Here is a 17789-nt window from a genome sequence, read left to right on the forward strand (position 1 = left end):
GTGAATCTCATAAATCCCAAGTTTCCCAGGATTTATATTTTTTGTTTACTTCCTAAGCCTTGTAAATTTCATTTGCTTCCTGAATCTTAACATGCTCCTCCAGGATGGAATGTTTCAATTCAGAGAGAATAGCCACCCTAGAGTAGCCTGATGAAGCAAGATACCGAAGTTTCCAACTCACTAGTGGAATGCGAAATTAAGGTTGCAGTTCCAATGAGGAAATAGGCATTTATCAGGGAAGGAAATAGAAACAAAGTCATGTCTGTGCTGGCACTGTCCGAGAACCAGGGCAAGGTTTAAGGTAAAAAGTTTCCAAATTCAAAGCAGCATGCTTAATCTGGAAGCCTCTTGTACTTGTTAGATTAACATCACATGACCTAGTGAGAATTTTTTTCAAAAACCAGGGAACCTGTCTGTTGGGACTCATAAGTCAGAGCAGTTGGAAACACTAATATGAAAACATCTAGATGTTTCTTGACTATCTTGAAACACTAAAAGCCTCAACCAGACAAAGGACTGAAAGATTTAATCTTTTCACTCTGAAAGACTCAGATGAATTTATTTCAAGCAAAATTTATTGAACACATATTAGGCACAAAGAACAGAGGGATGTGGGATTGAGGAGAGATCAATGCAAGATGAATGTGTCCTTCAACAAGGGTGTGAAATTTTGGAATGCAAGAAAAATCCAATTATGTTAATTTCCTAAGAGATTCAAAAGACTCCAGAGGCTGATGATTTTTTAATTAGCATCTACAGGACAACTGCATACAAAACAAGTTCAGGATATATTGATGGTTCTTGAGAAGAAAAAATGTGAATAAAAATATTTGGAATGAATCAAAACAAATGAAACTTCCAGGTCCAAAATGATCCATGGGATTCCATACTTGGACAATATACTATTCATGTCTCTATGTAGATGACACTGGTATGCATGTAACTACAGGGATTGTCCATAAACACCAGCAATCCCAAAGACAAGCAAGTGAAAATTTCATGTTGAGGAGCTTAATCTAATATTTTCTCACTCTTAACTCAATCTGGAAATCTAACCTCACACATGCTGATTTTTCCCCAAAAAATAACACTGCTAAGGAGAAAACCAAGATCACAGAAAAACCTCCTGGGTTATGTTCAAGATAATCAACTGAATTCTTTATGGATTCCTTCTGTTTCTTCATTAAAATAATAGTCTTTATCTGGAGTCTTTTAGTCCTTGGAGACAATTCATGGTTTTAGCACTGACTCCAAAGAACAGTGATTTAAGATAAGAGAAAATCAGGGGCCTCTGGGTTGCAGTAATGTGTCAAACCCAATACAAAACACAAACAAAATTAATTCTCTCCTCTATCTCCCAGGGTTTGCCCATCTATTAAGCACCCCTCCACAGACATGCATTTGAATACATGAACACACATAAGTATACCCCCGCCCCAGCCTAGTGTTGTCATGGGATTCTGATCTTTGGGTACTAACAGAAGTCTGCAAATGACTCATTTGTGTAATTTTTTTTCTCTCCATGGTGGTGAACCCCTAGAAATTTCTAGGGGCTGTTGTTAGCTCCTTCTCCTCACCTTTCTCTTATTAACATATTTCATTACAATTCCTGCCAAGATCTTTCCAGTCATATTTTCATAGCTCTCCTCAAACCCATTTATCCAGCTATTAATACTCAAGGTAAATATCTTAAATGTCTGCTGGTGGAAGCATTGCTAGGAATATAAGATTCTCAGTAAAGCTCTACAGACTGTAAGTATTAAAAAGGGGTGCCACTGGAGCTCCATAAATGCTAGGTAATGCCAGGCTATGGGTGCCTTCTCATACTCTGGTTCTTGCTACATCTGTCCACACAGGCATGACTTCCAATCAACTGCCAGTAATGAAAGCATTCTCTGAGCTTTGTGCCCTCAGTCATTAGAGTGGCAGACCAAAACTATGAGTGAACTAATGTATTCATGGAGGAGTCTTCAACCAAAGACTGGAAGGAAATGGAGTGTAAAGACCAAGCTGTCTAGTCCATAGGTTGCAAAATTCTAGGGTTCTCCCTTTGCTTCTCATTTCCCCCACTGACCTATGTTTCAGTGGCCCATGGCATATCCAGCTGTGTGATGACATTCCTATTGGCTGACTTTCTCTGGACTGTTTTCTAAGACAGGTCAATCACTAATGCTCTGACCACTACCTAGATACCTTACAATCTAACTACCCTAAGTAGTGGGTACAGAGTTCAGAGCCTAAGGAGTCACTGCCATAAGACTAACACCTCCCATACCCCATCCCCTTCGTTTTGGAAACCCAATCATAAGAAGGGGACTTTCAGGTTCCCCCTGCTTCTGACTGGCTGGCTTTAAGTCAGGGAATTATGTAGCTAGGGTTTTCCTGCCTGGCCCACAGTCAGGACAAATCTCTGTCACCCGCCAGTCCCACAGCTGCTCAGACCCAACCAAGTAAACACAGAGCCTTATATTGCTTACAAACTGTATGGCCGTGGCAGGCTTCTTGCTAACTGTTCTTATATCTTAAATTAACCCATTTCTATTAATCTATAAGTTGCAACGTGGCTTGTGGCTTACCAGTATCTTAACATCTGCTTGTCATGGCGGCGGCTCAGCCTTCCTATTCCCAGAATTCTCTTCTCTGCTTGTCCCGCCTATACTTCCTGCCTGGCGACTGGCCAATCAGTGTTTTATTTATTAACCAGTCAGAGCAACACATTTAACATACAGAACATCCCACAGCAGAATTAGGCTAGGTGAGAGTTGTAAGGCTGTGTGTTTTTCTCCCTCTCCTTCTCTCTCCTCTCTTCCTCCCTTCTTCCCTTCCTTCCTCCTTCTCCCTCCCTCCCCTCCCCCTCTCTCTGTTCAGATGTATGCCACACACCCCTTGGGTTTGTTTGATCACTGGATATCATGTCTTCAAGACAAAACTATTTACTTAGGTTTACCTATGTTCATGACAGAAAGGACACATTACAGCCACTGGCAGATATCAGAGATGCACAGAGATGCAGCAGAGTAGAGAAGAAAGAGAAACCATTTCCATGCCCTTCCTGGGCACAACATCCTCCCCAGCTGCTCACTGTGCCCACTAACTCAGAAGCTTGTCAGAGCTCACTGTTCTGGAGGTTTACAGAACTTGATTTCCAGCTCTCTTCCCTTATCCCCTCTTGTGTCCTTTCAAGAGGTCAGATGCTGATAATGAAAATCCTAATATTGTAATCACTCTGTCTTTTTGGTGACAAGCATGAAGCCATATAGAGACACCAAATCCACAGCCTTTTCATAACATAAACTCTAGTATGATCACAAAGCGTTCAGTATGAATAAACAAAAGTGCTAAGTGATATGACTTCAATGTTGATTCCCTTCAAAATCGTGTTGAAATTTAATTGCCAGTGTAATGGTATTAGGAGGGGGACAAAGGATGGAGAGAGAACTCAGCAGGTAAGAGCATTTGCTGTTCAGGATGAGGACCTGAGACTGATCCCCATAATAAAGAGGTAGCTCAACTTCCAATTTTTATAATTCATGCAGTCTGTCAAAGAGTTGAAAATGGACTCAAACACTCAGGAAATTCCAATAGTTTGAAGATCAGTATGCCAGTGACTCTGGATGAAAACTAAATGCACTGTACCACATTTCTTTTCATCATTTACTTCCTCGCTCCTCATTCCTCACTGGGTTCTCTTTACCTCTCAGATAAGCTACTTGTGTCTGATCCTGTCTCACGAGGTGACCACAGAGACAACAGGTGACACTAGTGATGGAGGGTGGTTCTTTCTGTTTTTTTTTCCAGAGAGACAGGTAAGCAGAAGATTGGACACAGAGTGTTCATGCCGTTCCCAAGATCTGGATGAAAATGCCTGTGGGGGAACAGGACTCCCATCAGCCCCAAACTAAAGACCTTTAAAAGAAAGAACACTAACCACACTTCACTAGACTGCTGAAAATGAAAACCTTTCCCTCAGAATCTTTTAAGATAGCATAGCAGTGAAGGTTCCACTCCAGAGCACTTCAAAGACCAAATTTTCAGAAAGGACAAGCCGAAAGTTCGAGTTTAGAAAGACGAGGAAAGTGTAATGAACAGCTCTAATTAGCAATTTTCCTAGATGTATTATAAAGAAAAAATTAATGTGTAGATTTGGGTGAAATATAAGCCAGTGTTGATTAACCCTCATGTACCTTCTCACCTCTAATAATACCTCTATTTTATTAAATGGGCCACAAGTATTCTGTTGCTGGTAATTAGGTTCAGAGTGTGTGTCACAATTGTAATGGGTTATTGATTGCCTCGTGAAGAACTTCATAGCTCCTCAGGCTTTGAAACCATTAATGAATGCTGGAATTGATAAAGTTGAGTTTAATTACATACAGTATGTCTTGTTAGACATTAACCTTGCATTTATTCTGGTTTTGTTTTATGTTTTGTACAGTTGAAATTTTATTTTGAAATTTCACAAAATAAATGTCTGTCTTGGCTGTACTTTATTCTTCGGAAGCAACAGCATCCATGAAAACTTAATTTTGGAAGAAAATTAGTACATTATTCTTTATGATTTACTATTTTATGTAGTGGTAAACCTATATTTGTGCCTGACTGAATATTGTGTAAGAATGGCAAGATAAGCAGGTGTACTCCAGTGCAAGGGTTTTTTTTCCTTGCTCCCTAGGAACCCTACTAAAGTTCCTTGCTCATCCGGAAAGGACATTCCATATCGTATACCTCCTCACAAGATGTTGATGGATAAATACCCAGCCAGAAATACAGAAGCAAACCACTCAGCTCAGATTACTGGTTCTACCCTGTTCCAGAGAAGGATCCTTGTTTGAAGGACAGTCAAGGCCTTTTTATCAAGTCAGTGGACTTGATGTGTAGCCCCAAGTGATATTTCAAACACTTATGAAGGAAAATACTGTCTAACATGGCTATCACTCGTTTCAAGGAGACTAGTTACTATTTCTGAGCGCTCAGCTTTCTAGTTCTCAAATCCCAGATCAAAATTCTTCCTTTTCTGGACACACACACACACACACACACACACACACACACTGGTCTCTACACACTAAATACTTTCTAAGTAATTTTAATATCTCAGATATTTTTCTTCTAATTTTGCAGTGCCAGGATCTTACACACACTGGGCAAACACTCTGTCAGCTCTATTACAGAGCCATAACCTTTGTCCAATTAAGCACTTTTAGTTTCTTCCTACTCTTCATTTGGAAATGAACAGTGAATTATGACAACCTGAAAGTCAAATTTCCTGGGGACAGGAATGACTTCAACCTCAAGCCTCCTAAAGGCAATGATCACATTGTCCCTGCTCAGAGTTGGCACTTGATTTGGAGTCTGGGGAAGCACTGAGCACATAAAATCCTCTTCTTTTGGAGCAAGACAAGAAAAGGGGGGTAGAGGAGAGAGTACCAACAGAGAAATATGCCTAAAACATACGGGAAAATGTGAAAACACCCCACGATCTACAAGAACTTCACCAGCAAAATTCTCATGACTATACTTGTTCCAGACTGCAACCCTATTTCCTAGGCCAAAGGCAAAACACAAAGAACTGGAAAAGTCTAATCAGTGTGACTACAAAAGAATCAGCTCCCTCAATGGAATTAGCATATCTGAAGAAACAGCCAGACAACTGAAGGGGATTTGTCTCTTTGGAAAATAAAGTTTGGAATGCAGAAAGAAAAGAATTGGCAGCATGGCTCCAGGCCTTGGTAGAAAAGGTGGCTTCTACCACTCAGCTCTTACAACATCATGTTAGTACCAAGAACATCATCTTGGGACTGTCACCTTTTCTTAAATACAGCAAAGCGCAGAGAAGAGCTAAAAAAAAAGGCTTAGCTGTCAGGCATGTGAGAAAAAGCTCATAAAAATTTGAAGCCCATGATGCAAATTGAGACAACCTCTGTTTTGAAGTTCAACAACAAATAAAAATTTCCAATGTTGGTTATCAAAATGGACAATTAAACAAGAATCATGCTTCGTCATTAACGGAAGATAAAATTAATATGCAGTTCTACCAGGGTATCATATAGGGGGAAGTCTAACTTCTCTAAATCGACCCCTGGAGCTTTAGATTTTTACTGTAAGATCAGTAGTACCTGGGCATATAGAGCTGACTTCCCCAATGGGAGGTTGGGAGGTGCTTCCAGAGAAAGCTCTGTTGCTGCAGGATGTTCTGTATGGCAAATGTGTTGCTCTGATTGGTTAGTAAATAAAACACTGATTGGCCAGTAGTCAGGCAGGAGGAAGTATAGGCGGGACAAGGAGGAGAAGAATTCTGGGAAGTGGAAGATTGAGTCAGAGAGACACTGCCAGCCACCACGATGAGAAAGAGCAAGTGAAGATGCCGGTAAGCCACGAGCCATGTGGCAAGGTATAGATTTATAGAAATGGATTAATTTAAGATATAAGAACAGTTAGCAAGAAGCCTGCCACGGCCATACGGTTTGTAACCAGTATAAGTCTCTGTGTTTACTTGGTTGGGTCTGAGCGACTGTGGGTCAAGCAGGAAAACTTTAGCTACACTCTGTGTGTGTGTGTGTGTGTGTGTGTGTGTGTGTGTGTGTGTGTGTGTGTGTGTGTATCTGTGTGTCTCTGTGTCTGTGTGTGTGATGGTGGAGGCGGGTGCTTGAAGAAGCCAAAGGTCAATGTTGGGCATCTTAGTCACTATCCACTTTATTTTTGAGACAGGGTCTCTCACTAAACCTAGAGCTCACCAGCTTGACTAAACCCACTGACCAGCAAGAAGCCTCAGGGTTCCTTCTGTCTCCACCTCCCCTTTGCAGGGATTACAGATGCATTTTAATGTGGATGCTAAGTGTTAGATCCAAAGGGGGAGAGGGGACAGATGACAGTGCTGGTGACAATGACAGGGTAAACAGAAGGATTGTTATTGTGTAAACAGAAGCCTAAACTAACCTTGGTGTCTCCAAAATAAGTCTAAAAATGCAGTTCAGAGGATTCTGCCCCTAAAGTTATCCACTGGGACAATTCTGTGGATTCAGCAGGTCTTTCATTGTAGGTATGAGCAAGCATTTGTTTACATATTGAAATATACAAAGGACAAATAGTTTTTGCTTTTCCCCTTGTCTTATTACTCAATAAGAAAAGAAAATAGTCAGATGGTGGTGGTGGTGGCGGCGGCGGCGGCGGCGGCGGCGGCGGCGGCGGCGGCGGCGGCGGCGGCAGTGCACACCTTTAATCCCAGCACTTGGGAGGCAGAGCCAGGCGGATCTCTGTGAGTTCAAGGCCAGCCTGGACTACCAAGTGAGTTCCAGGAAAGGTGCAAAGCTACACAGAGAAGCCCTGTCTTGAAAAACAAAACAAAACAAAACAAAACAAAAAAACAAAAAAAAAAAAAAAAAAGAAAGAAAAGAAAAATATGAATTAAAAAAAAAGCATACAGTGCCAGGCATGTTTATAACGGGATCATGAGTTAGAGGCCAGATTGGAATACATGGGAAAGTTCTGTATCTGATTTTTTAAAAATAAAATCTAATGCAAGCACAATATACAATCATTTATGCATTGTATTATAACTCTGAAATACCTAGTCCAAAAGTGATAGGAAATAGAACCATAGTTTCTTTGGTTCCATGGAAGATTGTTATGACTTTGTTTCACTGGAAAGATGTTTACATTGAAACTGTTGTTAGAATTTGTAATTTTAAGTTGATTTAATGCTGATTTTCTTTAACTCCAAGCAATAGCTTAGTTTCTGAAACCTTCTGGAGAGGTTTTCCTCTTTAAATTCTTTGTAACTGTTGCCCATGATAATCATTTATCAAACATAATTTGAATGACTCGGTTCTTTCTCTCCACCTTTCTCACAACCTAACTATATAACTTTACCTTCCTGGAGGACAAACACTGCACTGTTTTCATTCGAGGGCCTCCTCCAGTGGCTTACAGTCTTGTTGCCAATCTGCCCCCATCCCGTCCTTCCCAGCCATACCTAGGGACTCTTAAAGTCTATGATCTAGAAAGCCACAATTTGCCTCTGCCTGCTCCTACCATCCTATGAAATTCAGACCCTCTCCTGAGTACAGAGAAATTCTCATAGAAATAGTTGGACCATTCCTTCTCCATAATTCCCTCCTCTAAAAGTCTTTATGGGCCCCAGGATAACTGCAGTGAACACCATCTCTGTAAATCAGTCAGCCAGAGATGTACAGAGGGGAGTTACACACCAACAGGGTTGTAATTTAGTTATGCTCTGTTCTGCCCAGAAGCAAGAGACAAAGTTTCCATGCAGGGAGAGGAACAGCAAGATAAAGCCTGGCGGAAAAACAGAATCTGGAGAAAGACAAAACCTTCTGTGTCTAAGTGGATGCCACCTATATGATTTAGGATAAAAATGTATTGGAAGTGAACCCGAGGCTTCAAAAGATGGACCTGAATTTCACAGAACTTTCTGAACACCTGTTGCTCAGAAAGTAGATTCTGGCCACCAATCAAGATATTTCTTCCACTATACCCAATGTGTCCTCCTCTTTGTGGTTTAAGAACCTGGAATCAATGGGCATGGTGATGTGTGCCTCTAATCCCAGCACTGGGTAGTCAGAGGTGGGTGGATCTCTGTGAGTTTGAGGTCAGGTAAACCTAGATAGTGAGACACTCTAAAACAACAACAGCCAAAACCCTCTGGAATCAAAGCTGAAAAATGTAAATGATAACATAGATGACTTTTGCCCTAAAGATTTCCTTATTAAAAATAACAGGACAGTGAGGAACCTGAAGCAGAGACAAAGTCAGAGATATTTGGACAAAAGGGATCTCACAGTTTTTTCATTGTCTGTTTTCTGAGAAAATGGGAGAAGAAATCTCTTTGGCCAAAGTTGATCAATTCAATGCAAAACTAATGAACATTTAAAAAAAATAAATTAGGAAGTATGGTGGTTTGAAAGAAAATGGCCCCCACTGGCTCATATATTTGAGTACTTGGATTCAAGTTACTGGACCTGTTTAGGAAAGATTCAGAGGTGTGGTCTTGTTGGAGGAAGTATGTCACTAGGATTTTCAAAATCCTATGCCATTTCCAGTTAGTGCGTTCTCTGTCTCTGTCTCTCTCTCTGTCTCTCTCTGTCTCTCTGTCTCTGTCTCTCTGTCTCTGTCTGTCTGTCTGTCTGTCTGTCTGTCTGTCTGTCTCTCTCTCTCTCTCTCTCTCTCTCTCTCTCTCTCTGCCTGGGGCTTGTAGATCAGATTTACACTCTCAGCTACTGCTCCAGCATCATGCCTGCCTGTCTACTGCCACAATCCCCACCATGATGACTATGGACTCACTCTCCGAAACTGTAACCAAACCTCAAGTTAAATGGTTTATTTTATAAATTGCCCTGGTCATGGTGTCTCTTCATAGGATTAGAAAAGTAACTAGGGCAGTGAGGAAGAAAATTATATTCAAAACATTTGCAGATGACCCCTCTAGCCTCATTATAAAAACATGTTTTTTTTTAATGTTCCTTCATTTTATTACTATTTTTTAATTTCTTCACTTCATGTCCTTATGTGAGCTTCTTGGCTTTGTATGAAAACATAATGATGTAACAAAGATCCATTTGTCATGTTAGAGACTGAGAAGATACCAGGTATAAAGGAAATCTAGCCCAGCCAACTCTTGCCATTTATTCAGACACTTTATCAGTCTACAATTCTTATTTTGACATGGTACACTTCTTCCGTTTCTAATGCCACAACCCCTTCATGGCATCTTCACAACATTATGTTATTAATACCTTGAAACAAATTTTTCTTCTATCACCTTGTCCCTGTAATTCCTTAAAAAGCTTCTGGCTTCTTTCTCAACGTTCACTGAATTAATGCACTCTGAAAGCAAAGCCAGAACCAGAGGACAGAAACAATTAACAAAAAACATGCTGAAATATAAGAGAGTAGAGTGTAAGGAATTTTATCATATTACATGACCGGATATTATGCATATCACAGGATTAATGTGCTGCTAAAACATTTCTATGTCCAAATATTTCCTAGAACAGAATTTCTAATGCAACCTTGTACTTTTCTTTAATAAGATAATGTAATACATTTTGGAGTATAAAGTAGAGATATTTTGCTTTCATATTTTGTTCCTGTCTGTTATGTCAAACATAAAGAAGGGAACCATGGTGAGAATGGGTCAAACCTAGAATTGTTCTGTCCATTCTCTGGGATGCTCTTTGCCTGATTTGCTCCATTTAAACCATCCCTCACTCAACACTCAACCTAGTCCCACCACCTCCAGGAACCTTTCCTTACATTGTAGCTTGCATGTTCAACTTTACTCCTTCTTGTAGATTTGTTTTATTCATTGTTCCTACTGCTTAGGGGGCAGGAACTCCCTGTAAAAGGCAAAAAGAAGCAGGAGAAAGAACACCCTGATTGGATCTTTCAGAGAACCCTTAATCTTAACGTACGGTAGTTAATCAGATGACAGGTGTGAAGGCCATTGAAGAGAGATTCCACTCTCACAATCAGCAGATTATAAAGCAGGAGGGAAAATATCAAGAATTTGATTACCGGCCAGAGAACGGGATTTGGATCCTATCTCTGGCTCTGGGTGGAGACTTAACTTTCTAAAATGCCTATAGAGACGATAAGGTTACCACCTAGCGGGAGGCTTTCTGATAAAGATCAAAGATAGTCCACTGTCTCCTTTTAGGAGTTAATCCAAATTACCCTGTAAAGCACTTGAAGAGAAAAATGCTCTATTCCAGGGATTATAATGAATATCATAAAACTTATCTAAAGATGTGGGTAGGTGCAGACCCTTTGGTTATTCTGTACTCTCACCCTGTGAGAACGTTTTACTCCATAATGGCCTCTTTAGTCATTGTCCACTCTCACCATTGAGAGTATCTCCTGTTATTCTACAACAAATTCTGCCAGTTTTCTATGCTATGCTGTGTGTTTCTTTTCAGAATTCATTCAACAGCGATCATAAGGACCAGGAAGCTGAGGGAGAGCGGAGTGAGATGCTGGGAATAAGTAACCTAGGTATTATAAAAGCCCCCATTTGTGTGTGTGTGTGTATGTGTGTGTGTGTGTGTGTGTGTGTGTGTGTGTGTGTGTGTGTGTGTGTAGATGTCTCTCTCTATGGCTGGAGAGGGAGGGAAAAAGAGGAACAACAGAGAGAGACTTATTATTTTTAAAAAATTGGTCACACAGAGACTGGGAACTCCCACAATCTTCCATCTGTAAGATTGTTTAAGATCAATCCCAGCTCAAGAGAACAATGTCAACTGTCTGTAGTCTGGAAGACAGAGAATTCTCCCTTCTGTCTTTTGTTCTACTAGACTCTCAAGGAATTGGATGGCGCCTGCCATATTATAAAGACAATAGACTTTAGTCAAGAAACATCCTCATAGTCACACCCAGAAATATTGTTTAACCAAATATCTAATCACTCTGTGAGTCAGTTAAGACATAAAATTAATCACCACAACCATTGTTTCGAAACTATAAATCATGTCACACAGTGTTTTATTACATGAAGTCTTTAAATTAATTCTTCAATTTTTCCCTAGATAGGCAAAAAAATAAGAGAGGTATATAACTTATTAGAATTCACAAATATGTGATCACTGCCTAGAGAAGAAAAAAATTATCCCTAAAACATCCTTAATCAAGAGGCTAACTCAACTGCTCCTTCCAAGAATATTCAGATGAACCTGAGAGGCAGATTGTCCCCTAGCTGACCTTTCACTTGTCACCACCTGATCTTTCTTGTTCAGGCCCATACTGGGAACATATTTCATGCTAATAATCATTACATTTCCAAAATTACTGTGACCACTACCTACTACTACAGAAATCTGAGCAATAAACCTCTTGGTTATTATCAGAGAGCATTTCAGTGACTGCATTCATCAGCTTTCTGTTTAATGTGACCAAAGATATAAGAAGAAATAAATAGTAAGAGGTTTAGCATGACTCACATTTTTAGATTTTTCAGTAGATGATCAGTTGGTCCTATTGTTCTGAGCCCATGGTGAAGCAACAGACTATGTTAGAAGCATACGATGAAACAAAAACACTCACCTCAGGGCTAGAAAGCAAAAGAGGAGGGATTTAGTGGGGAGGTTCTTCAAGGGCATATACCCACACCCAAACTCCTGAGGCCCTCCTGCCAGGTAGGCAATATTTGGGTTCACCATGAGATTTTTATCTTTTTGAGTCTGGCTAATTTTACTTAACATAATGAATTGGAGTAACATTCATTGTTCTCTGCATGATATAATTTCAGCTTTCTCTAGAGTTGTGTAAAATCCTATTATGTATATTTACTGCAAGTTTCTTACTAATTCATTTGCTGATGCACATCTAGGCTAGTCCCATTTCTTGACTATTGTAAATATCACAGCTGAAAGTGTGAATATACAAGAATCTCTATGGTATGTTGACTTGGAGTCCTTTAGAAATATGTTTGAGAGTGTTAATACCTGGGCCACATGGTAGTTCTATTTCCAGTTTACTGAGGAACTCTGTACTGATTTCCATAGCGACAACACAAATTTCTGTTACCACTAGCAATTACATTTCCCACATCTTTTCCACCATATATTGTTATTTTATTATTATTTTTTAAGACAGTGTCTCACTATGTAGTCTTGGCTGGCCTAGAATTCTCTGTGTAGGTCAGGCTATCCTCAAACTCATAAAGGTAACCCGCCTCTACCTCCTGTGTGCTGGGAATAAAGGCGTGTGCCACCACGCCTACTGTCATTTATTTTCTTGATGATAGACATTCTGATAGCATCCCTTATCAATAAAAGCAATACTGGATGAATCATAATATGTGATCTCAAATCATATTACAGAGCCACAGTATCAAAAATAGCATGGTCCCCGGTACAAAAATAAACCTGTAGATCAATAGGGTGGGATAGGACCCTGAAACAAACCCATACAGTTATAGCTACCTAAGTTTTGACAAAGCTGTCAAAAACACCAGAGAAAAGACAGCAACTTTAACGAATCATTCCAGGAGCACTGAGTTTGTGCAAGAAGAATGAGACTAGATCCATATCTCTCATCCTGCACCAACATCTATTCAAAATGGATAACAGACCTGAGTATAAGAATTGAAAATTTTGAAACTGTCATGTTGTATTGCAAAGAAATTACAAGACAGCCCAGAGACAGACGATGGAGAAGTCCTCTCCCTCTTGTTTGGAACCTCTGCACACTCAGAACATCAAGGTTACATATGAAGTGGAAATGAACTGAATGTTCACTGTCAGCTTGACTGGATTTAGAATCCCTGTGAAAACATGCCTCCGGATGTATCCACTGGGATGTTTTCAAAAAGCTTTAACTGAAGAAATGTTTCCCCTGAATTTAGGTAACAGCATTTTCAACCTGTGGGTCGTGACCCCATTGGGGGGGGTTCACATATCAGATATCCTACATATAAGATATTTACATTATGTTTCATAACAGTAGAAAAATTACACTTCTGAAGTAGCAACAAAATAATTTCATGGTTGAGGGTCATAACAACATGAGGGACTGTATTAAAGGGTTGCAATATTGGGAAGGTTGAGAATTACTGGGTTGGGAGTCTCAGACTAAATAAAAAAGAGAAAGTGAGCTGAGCATTAACATTCATCTCTCTGCTTTTCTGACTACAGATGCTACCTCCTGTGTCTACCATCATGCATTTTCCATCATGACATACTTTACTCTCCAACTGTGAGCCAAAAGAAACCCTTCCATTCTTAGGTTGTGATTGCTAAGATTTTGTTACAGTAATGTCAAAAAAACTAACTGATTTGGGGAGGATAGACGTTGTGGGAGAATTGTTTGCACTGCCACTACACTGTGCCAATAAAGCCACCTTGAGTGTAAGGACAGACTCAGAGCTTGGCTGACCAGGATTAGCCATAGAGATGTTGGAAGACTGAGGAAGTCAGATAGAGAGGAACAGGAAGAGAGGAGGGGTTGGAGGAGATTTTGCGGGGCTTTTGGATGTAGAAAACATGGCGAATAGAGTCAGCCAATCTTCCCTCTGCTTTTCCTTGGATTTATCAGGGTTTTTTTTTTGTTATCTCAATTTCTGACTCCCGAGTTTTTATTGATACTAGAGCAATTAAGGTAAATGCTTTAGGTAGAGATATACATGTGCCTTGCCAGTCATCACAGCCTTTCTCCTTTCTGCAGATCGAATATTGCCAAAAATATTCAACTTCTTTGGCCACCACTAGTCACAGTCTTCTCTTTTATGTGGCATTGAATCATTTACCAAACTTCTACCAAAAATAGCAATGCTGGTAAGAGTTCCCACTGGATACAGGATCTATTGGCCATGTGAAGTGGGACCAGTGATGAGTGTCCTAGAGCACCTCATCCATATAAACACCTGCCTGGAATATCTAGTTCAGCTCTTTATTTCTCTCAGTCCCACATGGCTTAGAATCAGGGAATTATAAACTACTGAAACCAGAAATAGACTTCAAGATCATCTCATACAGGTGTTGCCAATTAAAATGTTTCGGGTACCCATGAGGTAAGAGAAAGGAGTAAAACTCAATTTAAGGCAAAACACAGCTGGAGAGCCTGGCTGGCCATTGCCCCAGTGACAGACACTGAAACACCTACTTTTGTTGAACAAGAGAAAGAAAATAGCTCAGAGTTCAATACAATATGTGTGCAAACTAAATGCAGATGCCAAACCTCCACTTCCTTCTGCTTGGTTCCATCATTTCTCAATTTACAGAGAAAAAAAAAAAACAGACCAAGAGAGAGTAAGACATTTTCCCAAAGTGGTTCACCCAATTAATGGGAGCAACCAAACCAAAATCCAGGCCCAGCGTGACGCTGGGTCACCACTGCCTAGAGTATAATTTTGCCAGTTTTCTTTCTGATGTAAAAGTGAGATTCAATGTATTCATAAAATAGTTGCCTCGTAGGTTTTGTTGGAATAGAAATGTTCTCTTGGAACTGGCTGTCTTTTGGGACTGTCTGCCTGGGTCAAGCCTGTGAAAGAAATGACAATTTGATTTGTGGCCCTCACCCTTGGGAACCTGACTGTTCCTGATGCTTCTTCAGAGCAAGCAGGAGTCCCCGGAATGCTGGGGTGCAGCAGTCTGTAGCTAGAGTTTTCCTGCCTGGCCCACAGTCAGGACAAATCTCTCTCACCTGCCAGTCCCAAGCCGCTCAAACCCGATCAAGTAAACACAGAGACTTATATTGCTTACAAACTGTATGGCCGTGGCAGGCTTCTTGCTAACTGTTCTTACAGCTTAAATTAATCCATTTCTATTAATCTATACCTTGCCACGTGGCTTGTGGCTTACCGGTACTTTACATCTTTCTTGTCCTCATGGCGGCTGGCAGTGTCTCTCCCACCCAGCTTCTTGTTCTCTCAATTCTCCTCTCTGTTAGTCCCGCCTATACTTCCTACCTGGCCACTGACCAATCAGTGATTTATTCATTGACCAATCAGCAACACATTTGACATACAGACCATCCCACAGCACTTCCCCTTTTCTTTTCTTAAAAAGGAAGGTTTTAACCTTTACACATCTCCAAAGTCAACTTGGTATATTTGGGAATTTGGGCGTAGCTTCTCTTACTGCTTCCTGTTGGAGGGGGGCGCTGTATCTTCTGGGGAAACAAAGAAAGTTTTAGGATCATGGAGTAGTCCGTGAGGCTGTATCGTCTGAGCCAGTTGCCTTGAAACCATTCTGGATGTTGGATCATCTGGGCCTTGGTGTCACCTTTCAGGGGGTCTTGGCTGGTCAAACCTGATGTATCTTAATCTGGAACAAATTTATAGCCTCTAGCTTTCTGTGGGAACAAAAGCAGAATCTCCTTTCCAAAGCAACATATCTTTATATCCAAATTTTGAAGTCAAGGTACCTTTAAAATACACATTTTGGCATAACTCAACAACTTTTGTAATCAAATGTTTTTCTTCAGTTAAAAATCCCAACGACAACACAATCCAGATTCTCTGTGTAATATTCATCTTCATGTGGCTATTTTTTATATTAACTTTACTGTCTCTTTAAAGACTTTATTTTTTAAAACTATGTATTTGTTTCTATAACTCTATATATCACCTTTTTTGTCTTTTTTAAGTCTATGTATATTTTACACACATTTTAAACTATTACATCTGAATCTGTCTTATAGTGTGTCTATTGTTTTAAGCTGCAGCAGCTGTGGCTGCTGGCTCCGCCCATCTCAGCTTCCCAACATGGCGGCGGTATTACCGCCAGCTCTGGGAGCCGTCGTGGGTCCATGCCTTTATCCAAGCAGCGTGCAGCCCAGAAACCTCCCCTTTTGTTCTGCACCAGCAAAGGCTAAATCCACCATGCAGCTCAAAGTGCCACTTACAAAGGCTTCATTCCTGCTATACTGCAGATCGAGCGCACACGCTAGGAACCCGCCAGTACCTCAAACCGGCAGCTGTAGCTAACTTGAGAGAAACAACTAGGAACTGTTTTTAGCTCCATTTTAGAATCTTTTTTCTCAGGTTTTAGGTGGAAACTCTTGCCAACACGTTGGGCGCCAGCAGTCTGCATCCCTGTGCTGATAGATGCCACCAGCCTGGCACAAACTGTGCTTTCAGACAGCCCAGGAGACATATCTGACTCACCTCCTGGCCTCCCAGAAGAGACACTAGGAAGAAGTAAAAATGGCAGGGTGGGATAAGAAAAGAAAGAAAAGCAATAAGGTTTTGATCACTTGTGGCTAGAAGTTGGTGTTTTATCCATTTGTCCATACTGTATGGGTCTGTTTATTTCTCATTTTTAAAATGTTCTAGTTCATCCATCTTTGGTCCTAGTAGGAAATTCATTCTTTTATTCAAGAAAATGAAGGAGATGTAACCACTGTATAAAAATATAGGAGAACCTAAGAATCAGAAGAAAATGTTCTTACAGGAAATCCCATCCCAAGTGTATGCATGGAAGCAAGTGGCATTTCAGCCTGCTGCTAGCTGCAGCAGACCCCTAGGAGACCCTCCAGGCAAACCCTGGATGGCTACAACAGTCACATATCCACTCAAAACTGGTATCTCTGCTGCTTCTATCCACGGAAGATTGTCAACTGATTTATGCTGATGAAACTGACAATCAAGAAATCATTGCATTCCAGTTTCTTTTTTCGTATTCCAGGAAGATTTTACTAAAACATGTGGAGGTGAAAAAGATCAGAGTGTGTAAAAGTGAACAGAAAACAAAATCAGGCCAACCAATGATCTGGTTAGATTTAAGTTCTAAGCCAGACTTGGAAATATTGTAGTCTAAGCATTGCAACCAACTCCTTTCAGCCCAGACCTGCACAATCAGGATGCCTGAAAGGCCTGTCCTGTTCCTTCTAAAGTACTTTACAGTGTTTGAGAGAAAATGAAAGTGCCTGCTTGTCTGGGGTCCATTTGATCCAATAGAAAGAGAGATTAAAAGGCAGCAATTGGGACAGGTGTTCTCCCCTGAGTGTTTTCAGAAACGCATACACACAGGTGGTGTCAGTCCCAGTTTTCACACTCTGCATGCAGCATCCATCTTCTTCTGTACATCATCCAACGTGTGACATTCTGGTGCACATCAAATGGAAACTAGGAATGTGCTGTGCCAGTGTTCAGAAGACACTGGGTTTGCTAAGAGTGGAACCTGTAAGGTGTCCCACCATAGGTAATGGGCTCCTAAAAGCCTGCTCATGCACCAGGGACAGATCCTGATCCCACTGCCAGGGGCCCCTTAAGCAGGTCAAGCTACAGAACTGTCTTGCCTATGAGGAGGAGAGCGTCAGGCTTTAAGGTCTAATAT

The sequence above is a fragment of the Peromyscus californicus genome, unplaced genomic scaffold, assembly GCF_007827085.1.
Source record: "Peromyscus californicus insignis strain IS unplaced genomic scaffold, ASM782708v3 Scaffold_6__1_contigs__length_162567912, whole genome shotgun sequence".
NCBI lineage: Eukaryota > Metazoa > Chordata > Mammalia > Rodentia > Cricetidae > Peromyscus > Peromyscus californicus.